Here is a 20,479-nt window from a genome sequence, read left to right as displayed (position 1 = left end):
TGTCTAAGTGTTTAAAGAAGGTGTGGTTTTGAAGGAAAGAAAATAGAGCTTGGTTGAAGGGATGAAACAAAGAATGAAGATATGAAAGAATGTCTTGAGTTATAGAGACTTGGTATGCTAAGAAAGATGTAAAGGTGGAGCAGACATCTGGGTGTGTCAGGGTGATTTCACAGGCCAATTTATCAGCGTGGCTGTTTGAGAAGGATATGTACTGTTTGTCTTTCTGATGGTCTTGTCATTTGATGAATGATTCCTTAGAAGGGAGAAGAGTGTCATCCAGAAGGTCTTTGATTAGGGGAGCATTAATAATTGGGGTCCATTTTCTCTGAGGAAGCCTGTTTCCTACCCCATTAGAATATTTGAGTAGATAATGTTACAAGCATATTTTGAATCTGTTTAAATGTTAATGGAAACATCCTTAGCTAGAATTAGGGTTTGACTAAGGGCTGTTAGTTCTGTCTGCTGGGAAGTGGTGCCTAGGGTCAAAGGTTTTGCTTCAATAAGGGTACAGTATTTAGGGAAGTTGGGGTGGCCCTGGATGAAGGCATATTCTAATGTATAGGGGTGATCTTAGGTAGCTACTGTCTATTAGCTAGTCAAGAGTTTGGGCTTCATGGACAGGGTGATCAATGATGTGAGTAAAGACACTAGGGTGTCTACAATGGCAGTCCTATTTACAATGACCTCATTGTCCACAGATGGGGCAAGCTTTTGTGGTGGCCTGTGATTAGGGCAGACCTTGGCCCAGTGTTCTGGATGGTTACATCTGAAGCAGGTTCAGGATATCTTTCTTCCATTGTAAGTTTTACTGGAGGGTGATAAGCTTGGAGGCACGTGGCTGTTGAGGACAGAGGCTAAGAGCTAGTATTTAGTTCTTCTGTCTTTCTCCTCTCTCTTGGCCTCATCTTCCCTATTGTTAAAGATCTTCAAGGAAACATCTTAGAGGTCCTTTGCGGGGGGGGGGGAGGTTCAGTCTTTTTTCCAGTTGGTGAAGTTTACACCTGATGTCTGGGACTGATTGATACAGAAGTTGGGCATTCAGGAAAAGGGAGCTGGTTGGGGTAGAAATTTCTATGTTTGTATATTTTGTAATGGTCTCAGTGAGGGGAGCTAAAAAACAGGGCTAGATTCTCATCTGGGCCTGAGTGTTCTCCTTAATTTTGTCATAATTTATATAGATATGGGCCTTTCCCCCCCATGACCTCTAGGAAACAAATTATCATCTGGTTTAGTCTTCCAGTGCCCAAATCTCCAGCCTGGTAAGTCCAGGGTGACTCAGTAGAAAGCACTACATTGGTGGTGGATTAGCCCTAGGATCTTGTTCATGCAGGGAGTCTGAATGGGTCCAAGCTGAGTGCCAAATGCATCCTTTTCAATCCAGTGTCAGGATGGAGGTGAGAATATAATATATGTCGCTCAAGTCAGATAATAGTACTGGGTGAGCCAGAAAAAAACAGCCTAACTTTTCCTCAATCTGACCCTCAATCTCTGGGGGAGCATTGAGGTGGGATGTTGGCAGTGTGTTTGGGAATGGGTATAAGGGGGCAAGGTGTTAGGTGAGGACAGTTTTGGAGTGGGTGAGGAGGAGTTGGGCATTGAGGGTGGAAGGTAGAGAATCATTTATGAGGGTGAGGATGAGTTGGTGGATATTGGGAGAGAGTAGAGAGTGGGAATTCTTCAGGTGTCTGGTGAAAAAGCCTACAGGAAGGAAGATGGGGGTTTTGAAGAGGTTAGAGTCTGGGGAGAATGGAAAGTGAAGGTTGGTGATGTGTTCTGCAAGTAAAGGATGTCAGTTCTAAAGGGGTTGAGGTATGGGGACGAGTGTAGGGAGGGGTCTTTTCTGCAGGATCAAAATGTAGATGGTAAAGAAGGAGCATTGGGGACAATGGTTAACCAAGAAGAAGGAGGAGGAGGAGGACATAACAGAAAAAATTGGTTGGCTGAGCAATCTAGACAGAGAGGGGTGCATGCAAGTGAATTTTTTTTTTTTTTTTTTTTTACATAAGGAACCTCAGATCCCTTGCCAGTTCATCTTATGAAGTTGTCTAAATCAGTGAGGCCTTGTAAATTGAAAAATCCAAATTGGAACAAGGTGTGATTATAATCCAGTTGATGTGGCCATGGTTGAGGGGAAATCTGAATTAAAAGACTAGTTTTGAGGTCAGTCAGGCCTGATGATTTTAAATTTGATTTTAGGCAATCCAAGGGACTTTCCTTGGGAATGGAGAGCTTAGAACTCAATTTAAGGATAGGTAGGGCAGTGCCAGATCTTACTATCAAGTCGTCACATGATATTAAGATAAATTGGAGACTTTTGAGGTAAACGGAGATCCCAGGAATAGAGGATGGTGTCCCTAATCTTCTCCTTTTGGGAGGCATAAAGCTGGAGGGAAGAGAGCTAGAGGACCCCTGTGGTCCACGAGGACAAGGACAACAGTCTAGCGCTGCATTTGAGCCTTACTTTAATGGTGTTTTGTGAGGTGTTGGATGGATGGAAGATCAAATGGAAAGTGATGTCTGTGCTGGAAGTGGAGGGGATAGAAAAGTGAACAGGGAGCCTTGAGGGGGGTCAAAGACTGAGGGAAAAGTGTCAATAAGATCCCAATTCCTTGGGGCCTGCACCACTTGTGAAGACAAAAGTTGCAAAAGCCAAAGTTTCAGTTAGTGTACTGGCCTTTGTAGAAAATATGGCAGACATTTGAGCTCTTGATGGAACCCAGTATGAAAGGGGGAAGATTAGGGAGGGGAGAGAGAGAGGAAGAGGAGAGTTCAATCCTATGGACATCTCTGCAAAGAACCATCAGAGGTCTGGGTAAGCTCCACGGGTTTTTGGACTTTTGTCAGAGAGTAGTCCTGACCAGAAAGTCCTTACCCTCCACAAGCATGCTGCCAATCCCCATGCAGACCAGCAGGCTGAATGTATGGAGGATAGAGTTGCCTGGAGAGAGCCAGATTCAGCACCAGTTGTTTGAATTCAGGATTGACCATGGTGATGTGAGTTATGCAAGACACAGGGAAGAGCCAACCTTAACAGCACAGACTTTAATGGAGTATACTGAAAGGCAGCCTTCTCCCATGGGAAATGAGAATAGCAGACCCCTCAAGTGGGCATTGGGGATCTTAAAGAATTAGGCTTCAGGACAGCCTGAGTTTGGGAAAGTGGGGATAGGGTTATACAAACTTTAGGTTGTCTCTATCTGCTGTTTACTTTTCTTTGGGACTGAATATTGGGGAGACAGAAGCTCTTCTTTGGTTTACTAATCACCAACTGAGAAGGGATTAGTTCTGTTTCATAAGTGGCCTAAAAACTCTAGGAGTCTAGGCACCTTTACACCTACCAGTTTTATGTTTGAAAGAATTTTCCAGCAAGGGCAGTGATTCATAAATCCTTCACTAGGGATTAAAACAAGCAGATAACCTAAAAGATCCAACAACACTAGGGATGTGTGTTGCCCCACACCCTTATTCCTGTCAAGTGGGAAGTTGTGATTTCTGTTCAGAAATGGCTTCCAGGTCAGCTTGGTTCCAAGTCAAACCCTGCCACCAATAATGACAGAAGAAAAAGACAAAGGTTTCATGAATGAGGGAACATCAAAGACAACAATAATTAACACCCAAATACCGCCTATTTGACAATGATAAAGCCAACCAAGAATATTTGACCCATCATCTGCCCTAACATGAAAAGAGAGATTAGCACTTCCAGTGCAGGCCAATATACCTGCCTGTATGTTACTAGGCCCTGTTAGATTTTGGTATGGCTTCCAATCACACCAATACTGAGTGCCTGCCTTGATCCCTCTCTGTTGCACTGTGGATCTAGTGTTCTGACCATCTGTTCTAGATGTTCTATGGTCAGAGATGAATGAGTTCTCTGATGGATGGGTGATGGCAGGCAATGCAAGATGCCTGGAATTGTAGTGGAGCTGCTCAGTTGGATCCATTTTTGTTCTCCTTCAGCTGCTGCTCAGCTGGTCCCTGCTGTCTTCTCCTTCAGGTTTCTTGACTTTTCAAGGAAGCTAGTGAGATAGGAAAATCCCTTCACCTGGTTTCTGCACTTGCAGCTATGTGCTGGGTGGGTGAGTGGGCATGTGGATTGAGGCCACTGGTATCTAGGAAGGGTTCCAGTCAGTGTTCTCTTTTCTGGATGATTTTAGTCACTCCTGCTTCTCTACTGTGGTTGATAATCCTTTGTACACATTCACTTTTTGGTAGAAGAGTGCATTTATTTTTCTGTTTATTTTCTTCCCTACCTGCCTTTTGCATGGCTGCTATGCCACCATCTTGCCTGGAAGTCTTTACATTTTTCAATTAAAGAAAAACATACGACCACATTGAGGAAAATTGAAATATCAAGATCAGTTACCCTGTAGCCTCAAAATTTACTTTCAGGGTCCAGATATAAGATTTGTGTTTAAATAATGAATGTTATGCAAATGTAATCAATCATGATCAATGTTCACTTATCCATTCTTATCTTAATTTAGTCACCTGTGCGTACTGGAAGGATCAAACCCAGGCTGTCAGGCTTCACAAGCAAGTGTGTTGAACTACCTAGAGAAATCTCTCCTGTATCCCTGCATACTGTTTTGATGCATTTTAAAAATCTTCTTTCACCATTCTATACAGAAAGTTGGTAGGCCCAATATTGAGCAGCTCCTATTCAGACAACATTAGTCCCTGCAGGGTCATGAATGCAATGACCATGCCCTATGTAGAAAAGAATGGTCCACATTATTCTCAACCATCCTTTTCACCTTGCAGTCTTTCTATCCCCTTACTCACTAATATGAATGATGGATTTCTAGGGTGTAGATAAAGTATATCATTCTTACTTGGGGAAAAAAATGCAATTCAGTTAAGTGCACTTCAATATAAAAAAATGCCTCACATTCATTTTGAATGTCAAAGCAATAGGGTCAGTATTTCTAATTGAGTCTCTCATGTAGGTCTGTGGTCATTCTTCTTATAATTCATGTGAGTAGTCTAGTCTTTTCTGTCAAGTAGATATAACCATTGAAGACCCCTCTCTTAATCAATCTAAGTTTGAAAAGTTGCTTGGACAGTCAAATGAAATTTTCTTCCTGGAATTCTTAAAATGATTTTGGCATTATACCTATATGTTGCAGCATGTTAGCTGTTAACTTTACCACTGGGCTTTCCCTCACCTCCAATGTTTATCTGTGCCATTTAAGTTAACCAACATGGTGCTGCAAAGATGGCTTAGCAGTTAAGTTAGCCTGTGAAGCATAAGGACCCAGATTCAATTTCCCGTTACCCACATGATCCAGATGCGCAGGTTGGTGCAAGCTCCTGGAGTTTCTTGGCAGTGGCTAGAGGTCCTGGCCAGACCATCCTCTCTGTATATCTGCTTCTTTTTCTCTCATTCAAACAAAATAAATATTTCAAATTAACCAGCCTGGTCTATATTGTAAGGCTAAGCATCAGTCAATGAAATGATACTCAGGGCTCCTTTTCATTTGTGGTTAAAAGGTAGGTGGTCTTCCAGCTTGGTATGCTTGGTTATACCAGCTTTGTGATGTGTACATATTGTTCTGTGCAGAAATAAAGTTTCCCTATGTGCTGGAATGAACACCTCTAGGCTAGCAACCTTTAAAGCCAACAATCCCCTTAGGACCCTCTTCCTGCTCTCAACAGCTTATAAACCTATTTCCCTAACAATATACTGAGCTGTTCACCAAGGTCTACTCAAAGTGTTCTTTCTGCAAGTGCTTTGCTGCTCTCAAGACTCTGCTCTCTATGGTTGCCTGGAGGATACAGGGACCCACACCTGTCACCTGAACAAGGTCTATCTGAGACTGGCCAGGAAAGGTGAGTGCTCTCCCAGAGTGACTCGGTGATATTGGCTCATGTGCCCTTCCTCCATGTTTTTGAGTGCTGGCAGGTTTCTCCTTTTCCTCCTTTATTTTCAGTTCACACCATTGCAAGGGAGCAGACACAATGAACTGGTAACTGTTGTCTATCGGCCAAGGCCACTCTTTGGCATTGACTAAAAGCCAGCTGTCCCCTGCCTGGACCCGGCCAGCCTGTTGGTTGTTGGCAAAGGCCTTCTATCTACTTCTCTCCAATATAAAAAGCCAGTAACACATTTACCTCTTAAAAGACCATAGGGCAGGTTGCTGCCCTGCTAAACTTGTGGACAGCCTTATGTCTGGACCATTGGGGAATCCCCCAAAGTGCTATTCAGCCTTTGGGGATGTTCCTATCTGGCCTTGCCATTTCCACTCTTTCCCTGTCATGAATGATATTGTCCCCCACCAAAAAGAATCACAGATTTGTAGATTAGTGACTCTTCTGAAACTTAAGGGTATTAAGCTCTCTCAGAGGGAGGCTGCCTCCTTTTGGGAGGAAGTCCTCACAGTCACCTCTTGGATGATTTCTGGAGATCCATGTGATCCAGACATGTGAACCTGCATAGCTTATCTGGCTAGGAAATGAAAGTTCAGGATGGAAATTTCCCCTCACTCCTTTGTCATCTCCTTTCAAGTTTTTCTGTTATGAAAGTACTCCAAAGCAGCTCAGGAGTAGCGTCAAGCTCATGCATGCTTTGATAATGGTGCCTTGGCCCATGAAGGCACAACCTTCCCTTTGCCCCTGGCAGTCCTGGGGTCCGCCACTCTTCCCAACCCCTCCCCCTAGTGATCCCCGTGACCTTCCCTCTCTTCCCAGGGTTCTCCTCCCTTCTTTCCCCTTGTGAAGTTGGACTTGGCTGTGAGCCTGGGAGCAGGACAGGGCTGATCCAAAGGTGCTGAGCCATGCAAACTCCAGCCCCCAGCCAGGTGCCACCTACAGTGTAAGCACCACGAAGCAGCAGAAAAAGAAGAAAAATAAAGGTTATGTTTATATAAAGCCTATCTTGAAGTGAAGTTTTACATAAACAATGCCATTTGTTACTTGATATCAAGGATAAAATTACTGAATTTATGTTCTACGTCAACATCAACTTACATAGAGAATTATGGAAAACAACAAAATTCTCTCTCAGATGGCGACTCATGGCAGGTCTGAAGACCCTGCTCTACATGGTTGCCTGGGCGATCCAGGGACCCACAGGTGCCTGCAAGTTTCTGCTATAGGAAACATGACTGTGTGGCTTTGGGTCTTTGGAACTGATTTGCAGGAGGAATTTGTAACATTGGCCCAAAAGAAGCCGTGCAGTGTTGTCAACCGTGTTTGATGAACTGTCCTGGTCTGAGTTTAGAGATCTGGATACTGTAAGATCTATGGACTCTGAGTTTTGGTTTATGATAAGAATTAAAAGCTTTGTCTAGGTTGGAGTAGAGAAATTTATGTGAAAGTCTTACTGGATTTTTCCTGTGTCTTATGAACTTGTGCAGAGTTGTATTTAGAAATAGACAGCTGTGAGAAGGAGGTGGCACAGAAACAAATAACCATTTCATCTTACAAACAGGTCCTATTGAGCTGCAATTGCTTGAGAATTGCTTGAGAAACCAACATTGGGAATGAACCAGCTGTTCTGTATTGGGACATCAGAAAGAATGTTGTGTCTTAAAATTTTGTCAGGGTGCCTGAATACTTAAGGGGTGTCCTGCTGTTCAAATTAATTTTAATTCCCAACCAATTTACAAATTTCATAGCCCATCCAGTACTATGGAGCATATCAACTGCAGGAATGAAATCATCATTGGATTTCTGCATTGTTTTGACATGGCCCCTAAGTAATGTGGAGCCCTAAATGTATCTATGCCATTGGAGCCATGGCATAGATAAACAATTATTTCCATTAGAAACCACAGGATTTTATTGATATCTCAGGATTGTAAGAAAATTGGCTAGGAACTTGATGCCTTGAGATAGACTTTTCCCCAGACTGTGAGCAGCACAGCTATAGGCAGAACTAGAAGGCCATGAATTTCATCACTGGTTACACATTTTGGAGTTATGAATTGTTCAGAAGTTCTAGGTTGAAAATGCAGATTGCCCAATTAAAATACTTGGCAAGAGTTTATTGAGATTGTTGTTTGAAGGATGGTTCAAATGATTACCTACTGTGTATGACTCTGAGTTCCCATTGATTAAAGAATACACTACTATATACTTGTGGTTGAATTTCATTTTGTAACCACACTCCAGAGCTTTATAAATAACAGTTTCATATTTAAATGCTGAGCAATAATGGGGAAAATGCTACCTTTTAAAAACTTCTTTATGTGTAACTTCCTCAAGTATATCCAGTGTACCATAGTAAAAATCCTCTCCAACCACCGTCTATTTTATTCCTCCAAAATCCAATCTACATTGATTCTTCTTTCCAATTATTCTCTCTTCCAATTTATTGTCATTTATTTCCCACTTATTTTTCAGCTTTTGTGCAGATAGCATCAGCCACTATGAGGTTGTTAATGTCAAGAACAATTTTTTGTCTGTAATTTTGTCACTTAGAATTCTTTATTTTTTTGGATTTTACATGTAGGGTCTCACTCTAGTCCCAGCTAGCCTGAAATTCACCATGTACTCTCAGCATGCCCTCAAACTGATGGTGATCCTCCTACATTTGCTTCCCTAGTTTTTGGGTTAAAGGCATGTACCACCATGTCCAGCTCTCACAATCCTTCATGCACCTCTTCCACAATGTTTCTTGAGCCTTGCAGTACATGCTAGCGATGTCTTATTTAGTACTGAACATTCCACTGTCATTTATGAGCAATTTCTTGTGTATTGAATCTACCCGGTGGTAACTGCCATATGAAAAAAGAGGCACAGACATATTTACAGGCCAGGTTGGTGGGATTAACATATGAAATTAATAATACAGGTGAAGTAGTTCTTCTCTAAGAACTATGGCACGCTCTGGTGGAATGATTCAAGTGTCTCCTATAAACTTAGGTGTTCTGAATGCTTGTGTCCACAGCTGGCGGAAATTTGACAATTGAAGCCTCCTGGAGGCACTGTATTGTTATAGCCACCTTTCCCTTGCCAGTGTTTGGCACTCTCCTGCTATTGTTTTGATCTGATGTCATCCAACCGGTGATGTCCACCCTCTTCTGGTTACATTATTACGATTACACAATTGGGTTACATTATTTTTGTCTACCACTTTGGAGCTTCATCTCAAGTTTGTAAACCAAACTATACCCCCTTTTCCCACAAGCTGCTCTTGGTTGGCTGTTTTCTGCCAGCAGTGTGAAAGCAACATAAACACCTCCACAGCTAGGGGCTTTCGATTAAGTATTCAGTACCAGGCAGAAATTCCCTGTTATGGAGAGGCCTCCAGTCTAATCAGAAAGCATTTGGTCTTCCCCATAATGGGCATAGCACTATTGTACCAATTGACACATTTCACCTGCTTGACCATCAATAAAACTTGCTTGGTCACCACAGGGTAACACCATTGATTACTTTTCTCTCCAAACAGGATACTTCGCTCTTCCTAGTACTTTGATAGCCAGCGAACTGGCAGGAAGCTTCCATCTTTGCTGCAGCTTGATTTCCCATAGTCCTGCATCTCACCCATGTAGAGTCTCTAGCAATAGAGTCTTACCATGTGGTTCTTAAGGATACCTAAGGGTCTTGGCAATGCTTGAAGTATTCTCTGACATCAGTGGATTTTATGGCTAACAGTCAGTAGAAGACAACCTGCCCTGGCCCTGAATTTTTCTAATAACAGTGCATTGCTTCTGGGTACAACAATATCTATATCTAAAGTACCCTTAGGGTTCAAGAGAAGAGAAAATGTCCTACTTTATTACAACTATTTGTAACATATATTTGAGCCAAGATGTTTTGGGTTATGTGTGTTCACTGGATTGGAGTTGCATGGCATAGTGGCATGCACAGTGCAGTGTGCTTGTATGGATTCCCAACATGAACTGCAGTGAAGTTGACTGATGCAACATGGTAGACTGGTGGCAAAACACCTTTATTTTATTGTTTATAATATATTTGATTTTGAGTTAATATTTGGTTATTGTTTGGAGAGAATCCTTTCACTTTTGCCATGTTTATTATGACCTCAACATTGATGATCAGATTCTATATGGAGTAAAACCCACAACTTTATTAAGAGCTTCTGTTCCATGATTAGTGTTAGAATTGAACCCTTGGCCTTGTATCTTCTGGGCAGGCAGTGTACCACAATGTTGTGATACAAGCCTTAATATATGCCTTTCCATTCCATTGTATTTTCTTTAAAAAAAAAAAAAATCTTAGACCAGGCATGGTGGCACAAGCCTTTAATCCCAGCTCTTGGGTGGCGGAGGAAGGAGGATTGCTGTGAGTTTGAGGCAACCTTGAGATTACATAATGAATTCCAGGTCAGCCTGGGCTACATTGAAACCCTAAATCCAACACAACAAAGCAAACAAACAACAGCAACAAAATCCTTATTTTCTTGAATCACTATAACAACATATTGGAATGATGTTAGTCTTGAGTCTTTTCTTCCATGATATAGCATATAAACTTTGTGTGTAGTGAATAATTCCCTACCAAGAGACACATAGAAGCATGAAGTCCAGGTTACTAGTCCCTCTTGTGTAGTCTTGGATTGAAGAAAAATATATCATTATAGCAATTGGTGTCATTTGAAGACATTGCTGTGGACTTCAGCTGGCAAGAGTGGCAGCACCTGGATGTTGTTCAGCAAAACCTCTACAGAGATGTGATGCTGGAGAACTACAGCAGCCTGATGTTCTTGGGTGAGCAAAACTCCCCTGACCTTCTGAGTAGAAATTCCTTTCTTTTTGTTTGATATGTATAGTCACTATTACTAATATTTAGTACTATTTTGATACGTTACTCTTTTTTTTTTTTAATATTTTTTATTTATTTATTTGAGAGCAACAGACACAGAGAGAAAGACAGATAGAGGGAGAGAGAGAGAGAGAATGGGCGTGCCAGGGCTTCCAGCCTCTGCAAACGAACTCCAGATGCGTGCGCCCCCTTGTGCATCTGGCTAACGTGGGACCTGGGGAACCGAGCCTCGAACCGGGGTCCTTAGGCTTCACAGGCAAGCGCTTAACCGCTAAGCCATCTCTCCAGCCCGATACGTTACTCTTAAACTGACATACTTAATGGAACATTATATCAAATAAAGTGAATTTACAGTACACATATTTATAATGACAAGATTCTGTCAGATCAGGCATTACTTGTGTGGGTAACACGAAAATATTCTAGTAGCTATTTTGAAATACTAATTAAGTGTTGCTTGAAGAGTACTAACTTAATTCTGTGCTGTACAACATAAGAAGTTATTTCTTCCAAATGTACCCAGTTAATTCTATCTATGTTCCTTCTATCCATTTCCTTCTACTCATTTTCCATGTTGTAATTACTTGTTATGCTTTCTATCTCCATTATGTAAACTTGGACTTGTAAGTATAAATGTAAAAGAACATGCAGGCTTTTTGTTTGTGTTTGTCATATTTCATTTATATCCCATGAATGTAGGGGGGGACTGAAATCACACCAATTTACTCCAATTATAAAGAGATGTGAAAGCCCTAGGAAAATATTACAAATTCCCCTTTCTGAGTGAGCTTATTGGGTTACTTAGAAAGCAAATGCTTCTATGATACACAGTTTTACTGCCAAAAAAATCAAAACCATAATCTGTTTTTATTGCTTATTTACACATTACCAATTGGAATATCAAGTGAGAAATTTATAGCATTTATTTCTGGTTGTTGAGTGTTGCAGCATTTTTTATTTCATGGATACTGAAAATCTCTTGGAGGACAGTAGAGCTGCTTTCATTTAAGTTGATGACAGTCAGTGCATAACCAGAGGAAACAGATTTATTACTTCATATACTACCCTAGAATTGTCTTCATGCCACCATTGTTAATGTTTTCTTTTGATTTGGAGACTGGATCTCACTCTACGCTAGGTTATCCTGGAGTGCAGTCTGTCACCAATTCTGTCCTCAAAATCTTAGTGATTTTTCTACCTCAAGTACCCAAATGTTTGTAGTGAAGGAGCATGCCACCACACCTGGATCCATTTCTCCTTAAGTCTGTTTTTTTCTTTCTATATGTATACATTTGACCTCCAGACAAGGACATATTACTAGTCTCCATTGTGATTTGTATGGACTAGATTTATTGCACTGATCACATATCTTAGGCTAAAGTTTACCTTTTGTTTCTTTATGCTTAGAATTGAGCTTAGTGGTTCATACATCCTGGAAAAGTGTTCTAGTACTGTTTTTGATCACTACAACTTGAAGAGTGATGGATAAGTACATTGAGGCCCTTTGTTCTATGTAACTTTACTTGTTACATGATAGTCCTGTGTTGATTTGTGGAAAATTTTCTTTTTTGTGTGTGTGTGTGTGTGTGTGTGTGTGTGTGTGTGTGTGTATGCGCGTATGCGCATGTGCATGTGTGTGCATTTGTATGTAAGGATATTCATGTGTTTTACTCAATGGCACTCTTCAAATTATTTTTGTTTCATTGTTTTACTCTAGAACATGGTTATTATATACATTCACTTCCTTAAGGGCAATTCTTACAAATCCCAAGGCCCTTCTTTCCTAATATTCCTTGTGATTTCTTCATTTACCTAAGGTATTTTTAAATAGTGCAATTTTTGGCCTCGCTTTAACAACTTATTTGTGAGTCCTATCTTCTGTTTTACTTTTTTTTTTATTTTGAAATCTTTATTTATTTGAGAGGGAGAGAGAGTAGATAAGGCAGATAGACAGAATCAGTGTGCCAGCGCTTTCAGCCACTGCAAACAAACTCCAGATGCATGCACTACCTTGGTCATGTGGCTTGTGTGGGTCCTGGGGAATCAAACCTTATTCTTTTGGCTTTGCATACAAGCACTTTAACTGCTAAGGCATCTCTACATCCCCCATTTTACTTAATTTTTTTAATTAAGTTATTTAATTGAACTCTGTTCCCACAATATTCTTCTTTTTCTTTTTATAACCACTTTCTCTTATTTCCACTTATCACTAATGTCATTTGTCTTTCTAGTTTCCTTATGTTCCCCTTTCCATTATTCTCTATTCATTTAATCTATATATTTTTTAAATCATTGTTTATGATTTTTGTTCCAAAACATGTGAAGCTGTGGTAGAAAGACTTCCACAAGTATGTGGCCAGTCTCAGGCTATAGTATCTGTTCATGGCCAACCTTGGCTAGATTGAGTCCATATCTTCTAAAAAAGAAATCATTGTATTATATGTGCTGTTCCAAGTCACTTGAGGAAAATAGTTTCAATGTCACTTTAGGCAAAAATTCCGGTTAATGAACAAACACCAGGAGTATAAACTTTCTCTATCCCAACTTTGCAGTTCATCTAGTATAGATAAGTTGTAGAAATGCAGATTTTGTCTTACAAAAGTCCACCTGATATAACATATTGATGCAATTTGTACGTTATTTCCCAATGACAGGGAACTGTATGACCAAACCATATTTGATCTTCAAGTTGGAGCATGGATTTGCACCATGGAGTGTATTAGAAGGATCAATTCAGGTGCTTCCAGGCAAGTAAATGCATAATGTGTAACATACTTCAGTGAGATGAGAACTTATCAGGAATTGTCATGATAAGTGGTATTATTGTTAAATTCTACTCTTTTTCTGATATTGAAGAATGCTTTCTTTTGCATTCCCAAATTTCGTTCCCTGTTTAGGTGGTCTGGGAAAAGGTGTGTTAGATGTTATACTATGTTGTTTACTGGCCATTTTCTGTATGTTTCTGTATAATGCCATTAGTCCTTTCACTGCTGTGACAACACCTTATGGAAGAAAAGTATTTATATAAGTATACAATTCTGTAATGTTGGTTTTGCTTACAGTGTTGACACAAAGAAAGTGTTTAACATAATTATATTTACTATCGCCTATGAAATTTAGAAATAACTGAGAAAAGATAGCATCAGAGATCCCATGATAAGAAAGTAGAACGTGTCTGTGCAATGGGCATGAGAATGTAGGTGATAAAATTATATTAGATTTGTGAAATATAGGAAGAGTGTCTTGGATTTATAATTAAACATTTGGGACATTGAAGAAGGAAAATTTAAATGACAATACAATTTAAAGTAAGAAATAGTCCATTGTCATGTTCTAGATGAAAATAAAATTTAAAGCCACAGATACAACATCAGAACAGACAGTACAAAGAGCTCTTGTGTCAAAGAGTGGTATCTGTAGTGTTATTAGAAATATGCATTTCTTGCAGTTGTTAATTCTAGATATTCAGATCAATATGGCTATCACTCACTCTGTAACTGAAGACTCACATTAGATAAATGCTAGAATTAATCATTTGAAATTTTTGAAATCTAAAAACATGGGTAATCCATGGAGTCTTTACAAATTAAATATTTATGTTTGGGAGATGGATACAAGAAAAAATATATGATCTTACAGGACCAAATGGAGAATTGCTGATCAAGTTTTGCATTAGAGAGTCCAAGGAGGGAAATTTTGGTGTTCTTACCCTTTATGATGAAGATGGTCAACCATATTGCTTATTGATGTTCAAAGTACAGGGAATGTTAAGCCTATATTGATTATCTTGTTTGGCCTTTAGACATTCATTATAATGTCACATGTTTAGTTGTAAAATGACTCTGAAAATTATAAAACCGGGCCAATTATTTGAGTGGATCCTTCCTCTTACCACATGTACTTGATTCTTGCTTGGGCACTTAAATCCCCAGCTAAGAATCCTTGTTACTTGTTTTTTTGTTTTTGTTTTTTTTTTTACTATCTGATTGACAATGGAGAGACCTTGTTTTTTCGCCTGTATGTGGAATAAATTTAGGACTCCTCCTATTAATGTCAATCTCAAGGTTTTCTAGTGGCTTTTTATATGACAATGAAATTTTATTTGCCTGCAGTCCTGCCATTGATTTTACTTATGGGTCCATCCATTAATGCATATATACCACCAACATCAACAGTGAGCACATAATGACTATATCAGTCTACAGATGAACCACCATTACTTCTGCCAATAACTACTTGTAGAAAGAATATAGCTTTTCTCCAATTTGTTCTTTTCTCCTTATTTTTCAACTGTTTTTCTGCATTTGTATTTGTTTTCATTTTACTCATATTGTGATACTTTTCATATTCATATTTTACTCTTTATTTTTATTTTCATTGCTATTTTGCTTTCATATCTTCATGTGGTTTTTCTTCTTCCTCATGCAGTTTTTTCTGTTTCATCATCTTCCTTCTTATTTTCTCCTTCATTCAGAACAATAATGATTGAAAACCATGTTCATCTACTATTATAATAAGGTATTAGTATTAAAAAATAAAACAATCATGTCCACTTGGGAGCTCACTCAGTGTGTTAATATCCTTTTTGCATAATCATAAATTCAGATTCCCAGAATCAACCAGAATACTGAGAATCCCTCAAATCTCATAGGGCATAATTATTGCATATGCAGTATTTTACAACAGGAAGCATTTTTAAACAAAGTTAAAGGCAATTCTTGGCACCCAAGCTTGTCTTATTATCAGAAAGCATGCATTTGGTCACACATTTCCAAACTCACAAACAGATATTCACATATAAACATCCAAAAATAATAATAAAGAATCATGAATATGTACCATGGAGAAAGGTGGTAGTAGAGAGACTACAACCAAAAAATCATACCTTATGTTATTGTAGTAGAATTTGGCAGTAGTCTTTATAAGTAAACCAAATATCTATAGAGAAACATCCAGTCAACATATGCTAAAATGATGTGTAAACACTTAGGCAAGTAACCACCAGTGGAAAATAAGGAAAACTTTCCTTCATACCTAATAGGTTATTTCTCTGAAAATTAAATTGTTAAAAAAAACTTTATCCAAGAGAATTTCTGTCTTCCAAAAAAATTAGACCAGATCTTATTGAGGAAGCAAGAAAACCAAACAACAACAAAATCCATTTCGCTTAGAGTTCTCTAATAAATTCTGCTACATAGGAAAGCGTTTGCTGAATTTGCACTTTGTTGTGTAAGACATGCCCCATGTCATGAAACTCTCCATAGGGAATATAAAATAAGTCAAATGAAAAGCTGTATTAATATAATTATTGTTTGGTATCTTTTTGTAAATTATAATACTCTCCCAAATACTAGGAAGCCCTTAGGTGTCAAATTGTTCTTTAGTATTTTGAATATGTTAAGTTTGTTTTTATTTCTTAGAATTAAAAACTCAACAGAAAATGCACTGGATTGAGACTGATGATTTTAAACAATGCGAGAATACTGTTTACCAGAAGTTACATCAAACTTGTTATCAAGGAACAAACACAGGTGACAGGCTGTATGAATGTAGGACAACCTTTATCTCTAAGTCACATGTCACTAATCATCAGAGAACTCAAGCAGGTAAGAAACCTTATGACTGTAATGTGTGTGGAAAAGCTTAACTCACCCACTCGCAGCTCACTGTGCATTATCAATCTCATACAGGTTATAAGTCATATGAATGTAGCAAACGTGGGAAAGCTTTCCTGTCCAAGTCACATCTTAATAAGCCATATGAATGTCCTGCATGTGGGAAAGCCTCCATTACAAAGTCAGATCCTGATAAGCATCAGAGAATTCAGACATGTGAGATCCCTTATGAATGTATTGAATGTGGGAAAACTTTCATCTCCATTTCACAACTCACTAATCATCAGATAACTCACACAGAAGAGAAATCATATGAACGTACTGAATCTGGAAAAGGCTTTATCCACAAGTCACAGCTAACTAATCGTCATAAAACTCACTCAGGTGAGAAACCATATAAATGCACTGAATGTGGAAAAGGCTTCATCTTTAGGTCAAGGATTAATAGGTATCAGAGAACTCACACAGGTGAGAAGCCATATGTATGTATTAAATGTCGGAAAGCTTTTACTTCCAAGTCAAATCTCATTTGCCATCAGAGAACTCACACAGGTGAAAAGCCCTATGAGTGTACTGAGTGTCAGAAAGTTTACAGGTACAAATCATACCTAACGATTCATTGGAGAATTCATACAGGTGAAAAGCCCTATGAATGTACTGAATGTGAGAAAACCTTCATTTCCAACTCATATCTTAAAAGGCATCAGAGAATGCACACCGATGAGAAACCTTATGAATGTCCTGAGTGTGGGAAAGCCTTCATCTTCAGTTCACAGCTCACTAACCATCAGTGGACTCACAAAGGTGAGAGACCATATAAATGTATTCAATGTGGAAAAAGCTTCATCAACAAGTCAGATCTCACAAGGCATCAGAGAAGTCACACAGGTGAGAAGCCATATGTATGTATTGAATGTGGGAAAGCTTTCGTCTTCAAATCACTGCTTAATAGGCATCAGAAAGCTCACACAGGTGAGAAGCCATATGAATGTACTGACTGTGGGAAAGCTTTCCTCGGCAAGTCAGAGCTTATCAGGCATCAGAGAACGCACACAGGTGAGAAACCATATGAATGTCCTGAATGTGGGAAAGCCTTCATCTCCAATTCACAGCTCAGTAATCATCAGAGGACTCACAAAGGTGAGAGACCATATAAATGTACTGAATGTGGGAAAGCTTTCATCTACAAGTCACGTCTTAATGGGCATCAGAGAACTCACACAGGTGAGAAGCCATATGAATGTACTGGCTGTGGGAAAGCTTTCATTAGCAAGTCAAATCTTATCAGGCATCAGAAAACTCACAGGTGAAAAGCCATGTGAATGATCTGAATGTGGGAAAGCCTTCATCTCCAAGTCATATCTCACAGATCATCAGAGAACTCACACAGGTTAGAAGCCATGTGAATGTACTAAATGTGCAAAACTTTCATCTCCAAGTCATGGCTAACACTTCATCAGAGAGTTCATATAGGTGAAAACCCTTATCAATGTAATGAATGAGGGAGAGTTTTGTTTGTAATGTAAGACCTTAGGAACCATGAAATAATTCACATGACCATTTTAAGTGTGGTAATAGCTTCACCTTCAAGACATATCTCACTCTGCACTAGAGAACTCATAGGTTTAAAGACATATGAGTGTACTTAATGTGGTAGAACTTTTCTTTCCAAGTCAGATCTTTGTAATCATCAGATAATTCATAAAGGTGAGAAGATATATGATGAATTTATTGCTAAATCAAATGCTATTAAACTTTACAGAACACCCAGGTGAGAATCCATATGACTATAGTCGTGTGGTAAAGTTTTCTTCTTCAAATCACAGCATACTATGTATCACAGAACTCACACTGGAAAACCATATAAATATAATGAATGTGAAAACACATTCAACTCTTAGTGAGTATTAATGTAAAAGATGTGAGAAAGCTTTCTGCCTGAAGTCACAACTCAGTGTGACAGGTGAAAAGCCAAATGAATATACTAAAAGTGAGAAAATCTTTTTACTGAAGTCACAAGTCAAGAATTACAAGAGAACATACACAGGTGAGAAATAAGTTTAATATAATAATTTTAAAAAAGGTTTCTTGTAGAAGTCAAACCAAATTTTGTATTTGAGGATTTACATAGGAGAGAAAACAGAATCTATATAGATGCAACTGTTGAAATACATTCACCTCCCAGTCACAGATCAATGTACATCAGAGAGCTCACACAGATGGAAAAACCATATAAATATAACAAATGTGTAAAGGCTTTTATCTGTTCATCTTACACTACTATGTCTGAAGGAGTTCATGTAACTTAGAAATCATATGAATATAATGAATGTTGAGAACTTGCAGATAATATTCATGAATCTGAAAAACATGCATTTTGTTCTTTAAGTCATACTTCAGTGAATTTCTGAAAACATCTCAATTTTCTTTTTTAACTTGGTTGTGGGAAGTATATGGTTTGATTTAGGAACTTGCACTTGAAGAGCCATGCACTGATGTACACAAATCTCAATGGCCAATTGTGATGTTTGGAAAAGCTAAAATTAGAGTGAAGTATGGGTATAAGAAATTTTGACAGTAGTGTTTTGTGATGATTACTTGCTGTGTTCTGACCAGTTCCTGGGAACTTGAAGAATGTTGAATATAAAAGCAATCGTCTGTTGTCTTGCAGAGGAAATTTCTAGATGTTTTGAATTTGAAGATGTAGAAACATCATTTGTATGAACTGCAACTCTCAGAGATTTCAATCTGAGGATTAGAATACTGATATGTATTAAAACAGGATGAGTAGTCCTGATCAATCTGAAAATAGGAGAGGTCTGTAATGACAATGTTGAAGGATATTACTGTTCTGTTTTGGTGACTCAATTTATATTGCTATGGAAGTAGAACAAATGCAGGAAAGAAAAAGGAGTCAGGAAGAACAAAAAGCCTTCACATTGCCACTTTGCAATGAAGGGAAGTCTTTAAGTTCCTGTGTGGAAACCATATCATGTCAAAAAATAGAGCTGTGAAGATGAAAAATGTTTCAGAGTAGCTGCTTAGATTTTCTGGGAATTGCTCGTAAGGAATGCTGCTCATGCTGGCATTGTTTAACTTCCCCATAAAGCTAGCTTTCAGGGGTGGAGGGGTTAGATTTTGAGAACAGGTGATTTTTTTTTCTTTCTCCTAAGATTCCTTAGGTAAAACTGTAAGGTTTGAAATTTGTCCTGTTTTTCTTTTCAATTATATTGCCTCACCATTTCCTTGCTGTATCTTCTTTGTGTAATGGACTGTTTACTATGCATTGGGAATAAGTTAACAAAGCTTAAAATTAATAGACTTTCTGGTATCTCAGTTGAGATGTTGTGATTTTTAACAGTTTCATATTTTCTGAAGACTGTGGAGACTTTTACATCAGAGTGAATGCCTATGTAATCATAAAATAGTCATGGGTGTATGGGGTCTAGGATCAAAATTTGGATATTTGAATGCAAAGTTTCTCCTCTAGCCTCATGTTTCTTTTCAATTCATGCTTACCTAGAACTCATTATGTACTCTAAGGCCAGCTCCCAAATCGCATTGATCCATCAATCTCTGCTTTCTGAATGGAAAGCATGTATTACTATGCCCAGCTGTTATTCAAATTTTAATGTATGTAATTGATAGAATATGTAATGAACATAAGACTAATATCTGATATATGATTATCAAAAATTATTTAACGGACTGGGGAGATGGTTAATTGGGTTATTTGAACACCATACAAACATGAGAGAGTGACTTTGGATCCCCATTTTCCATGTAAAAATGATAATTGTGGGATTGGAAAAATTACTTAGTGATTAATGCATTGCCTGCAAAGCCCAGTGACCAATGTTTAGTTCCCCAGGACCTACATGAAGTCATAAGAAGTGTCACATTCATCCTGAGTTCAGTAAAGGTCCTGCCATTCATGATCTATATATGTTTCTCTCTTTCTCCTTAAAAATAAAAAATAAGTGTATGAAACATTTTACAATACTTATTGTGGTTGTCCATGTGTGTAATTCCAACAAAATGAAAGACACACGGAATCCCAGATCTGATTATTTACATTGTCCAGCTGAATTGATGATCTCTGCCTTCAAGGCAGGACTTGGTATAGATAT

General features: G+C 38.6%; 1 pseudogene; it reads left to right on the top strand.

The window, feature by feature from the left end:
- The first annotated feature begins 1,388 nt into the window (after nt 1-1,388).
- The window catches only part of LOC101595820, a 37,008-nt pseudogene continuing 17,917 nt past the window's right edge, over nt 1,389-20,479 (top strand).

Source organism: Jaculus jaculus, unplaced genomic scaffold (genome assembly GCF_020740685.1).
Source record: "Jaculus jaculus isolate mJacJac1 unplaced genomic scaffold, mJacJac1.mat.Y.cur mat_scaffold_36_1_2353498_arrow_ctg1, whole genome shotgun sequence".
Classification (NCBI taxonomy): Eukaryota; Metazoa; Chordata; class Mammalia; order Rodentia; family Dipodidae; genus Jaculus; species Jaculus jaculus.
This window is presented reverse-complemented; position numbering and strand designations above follow the sequence as displayed.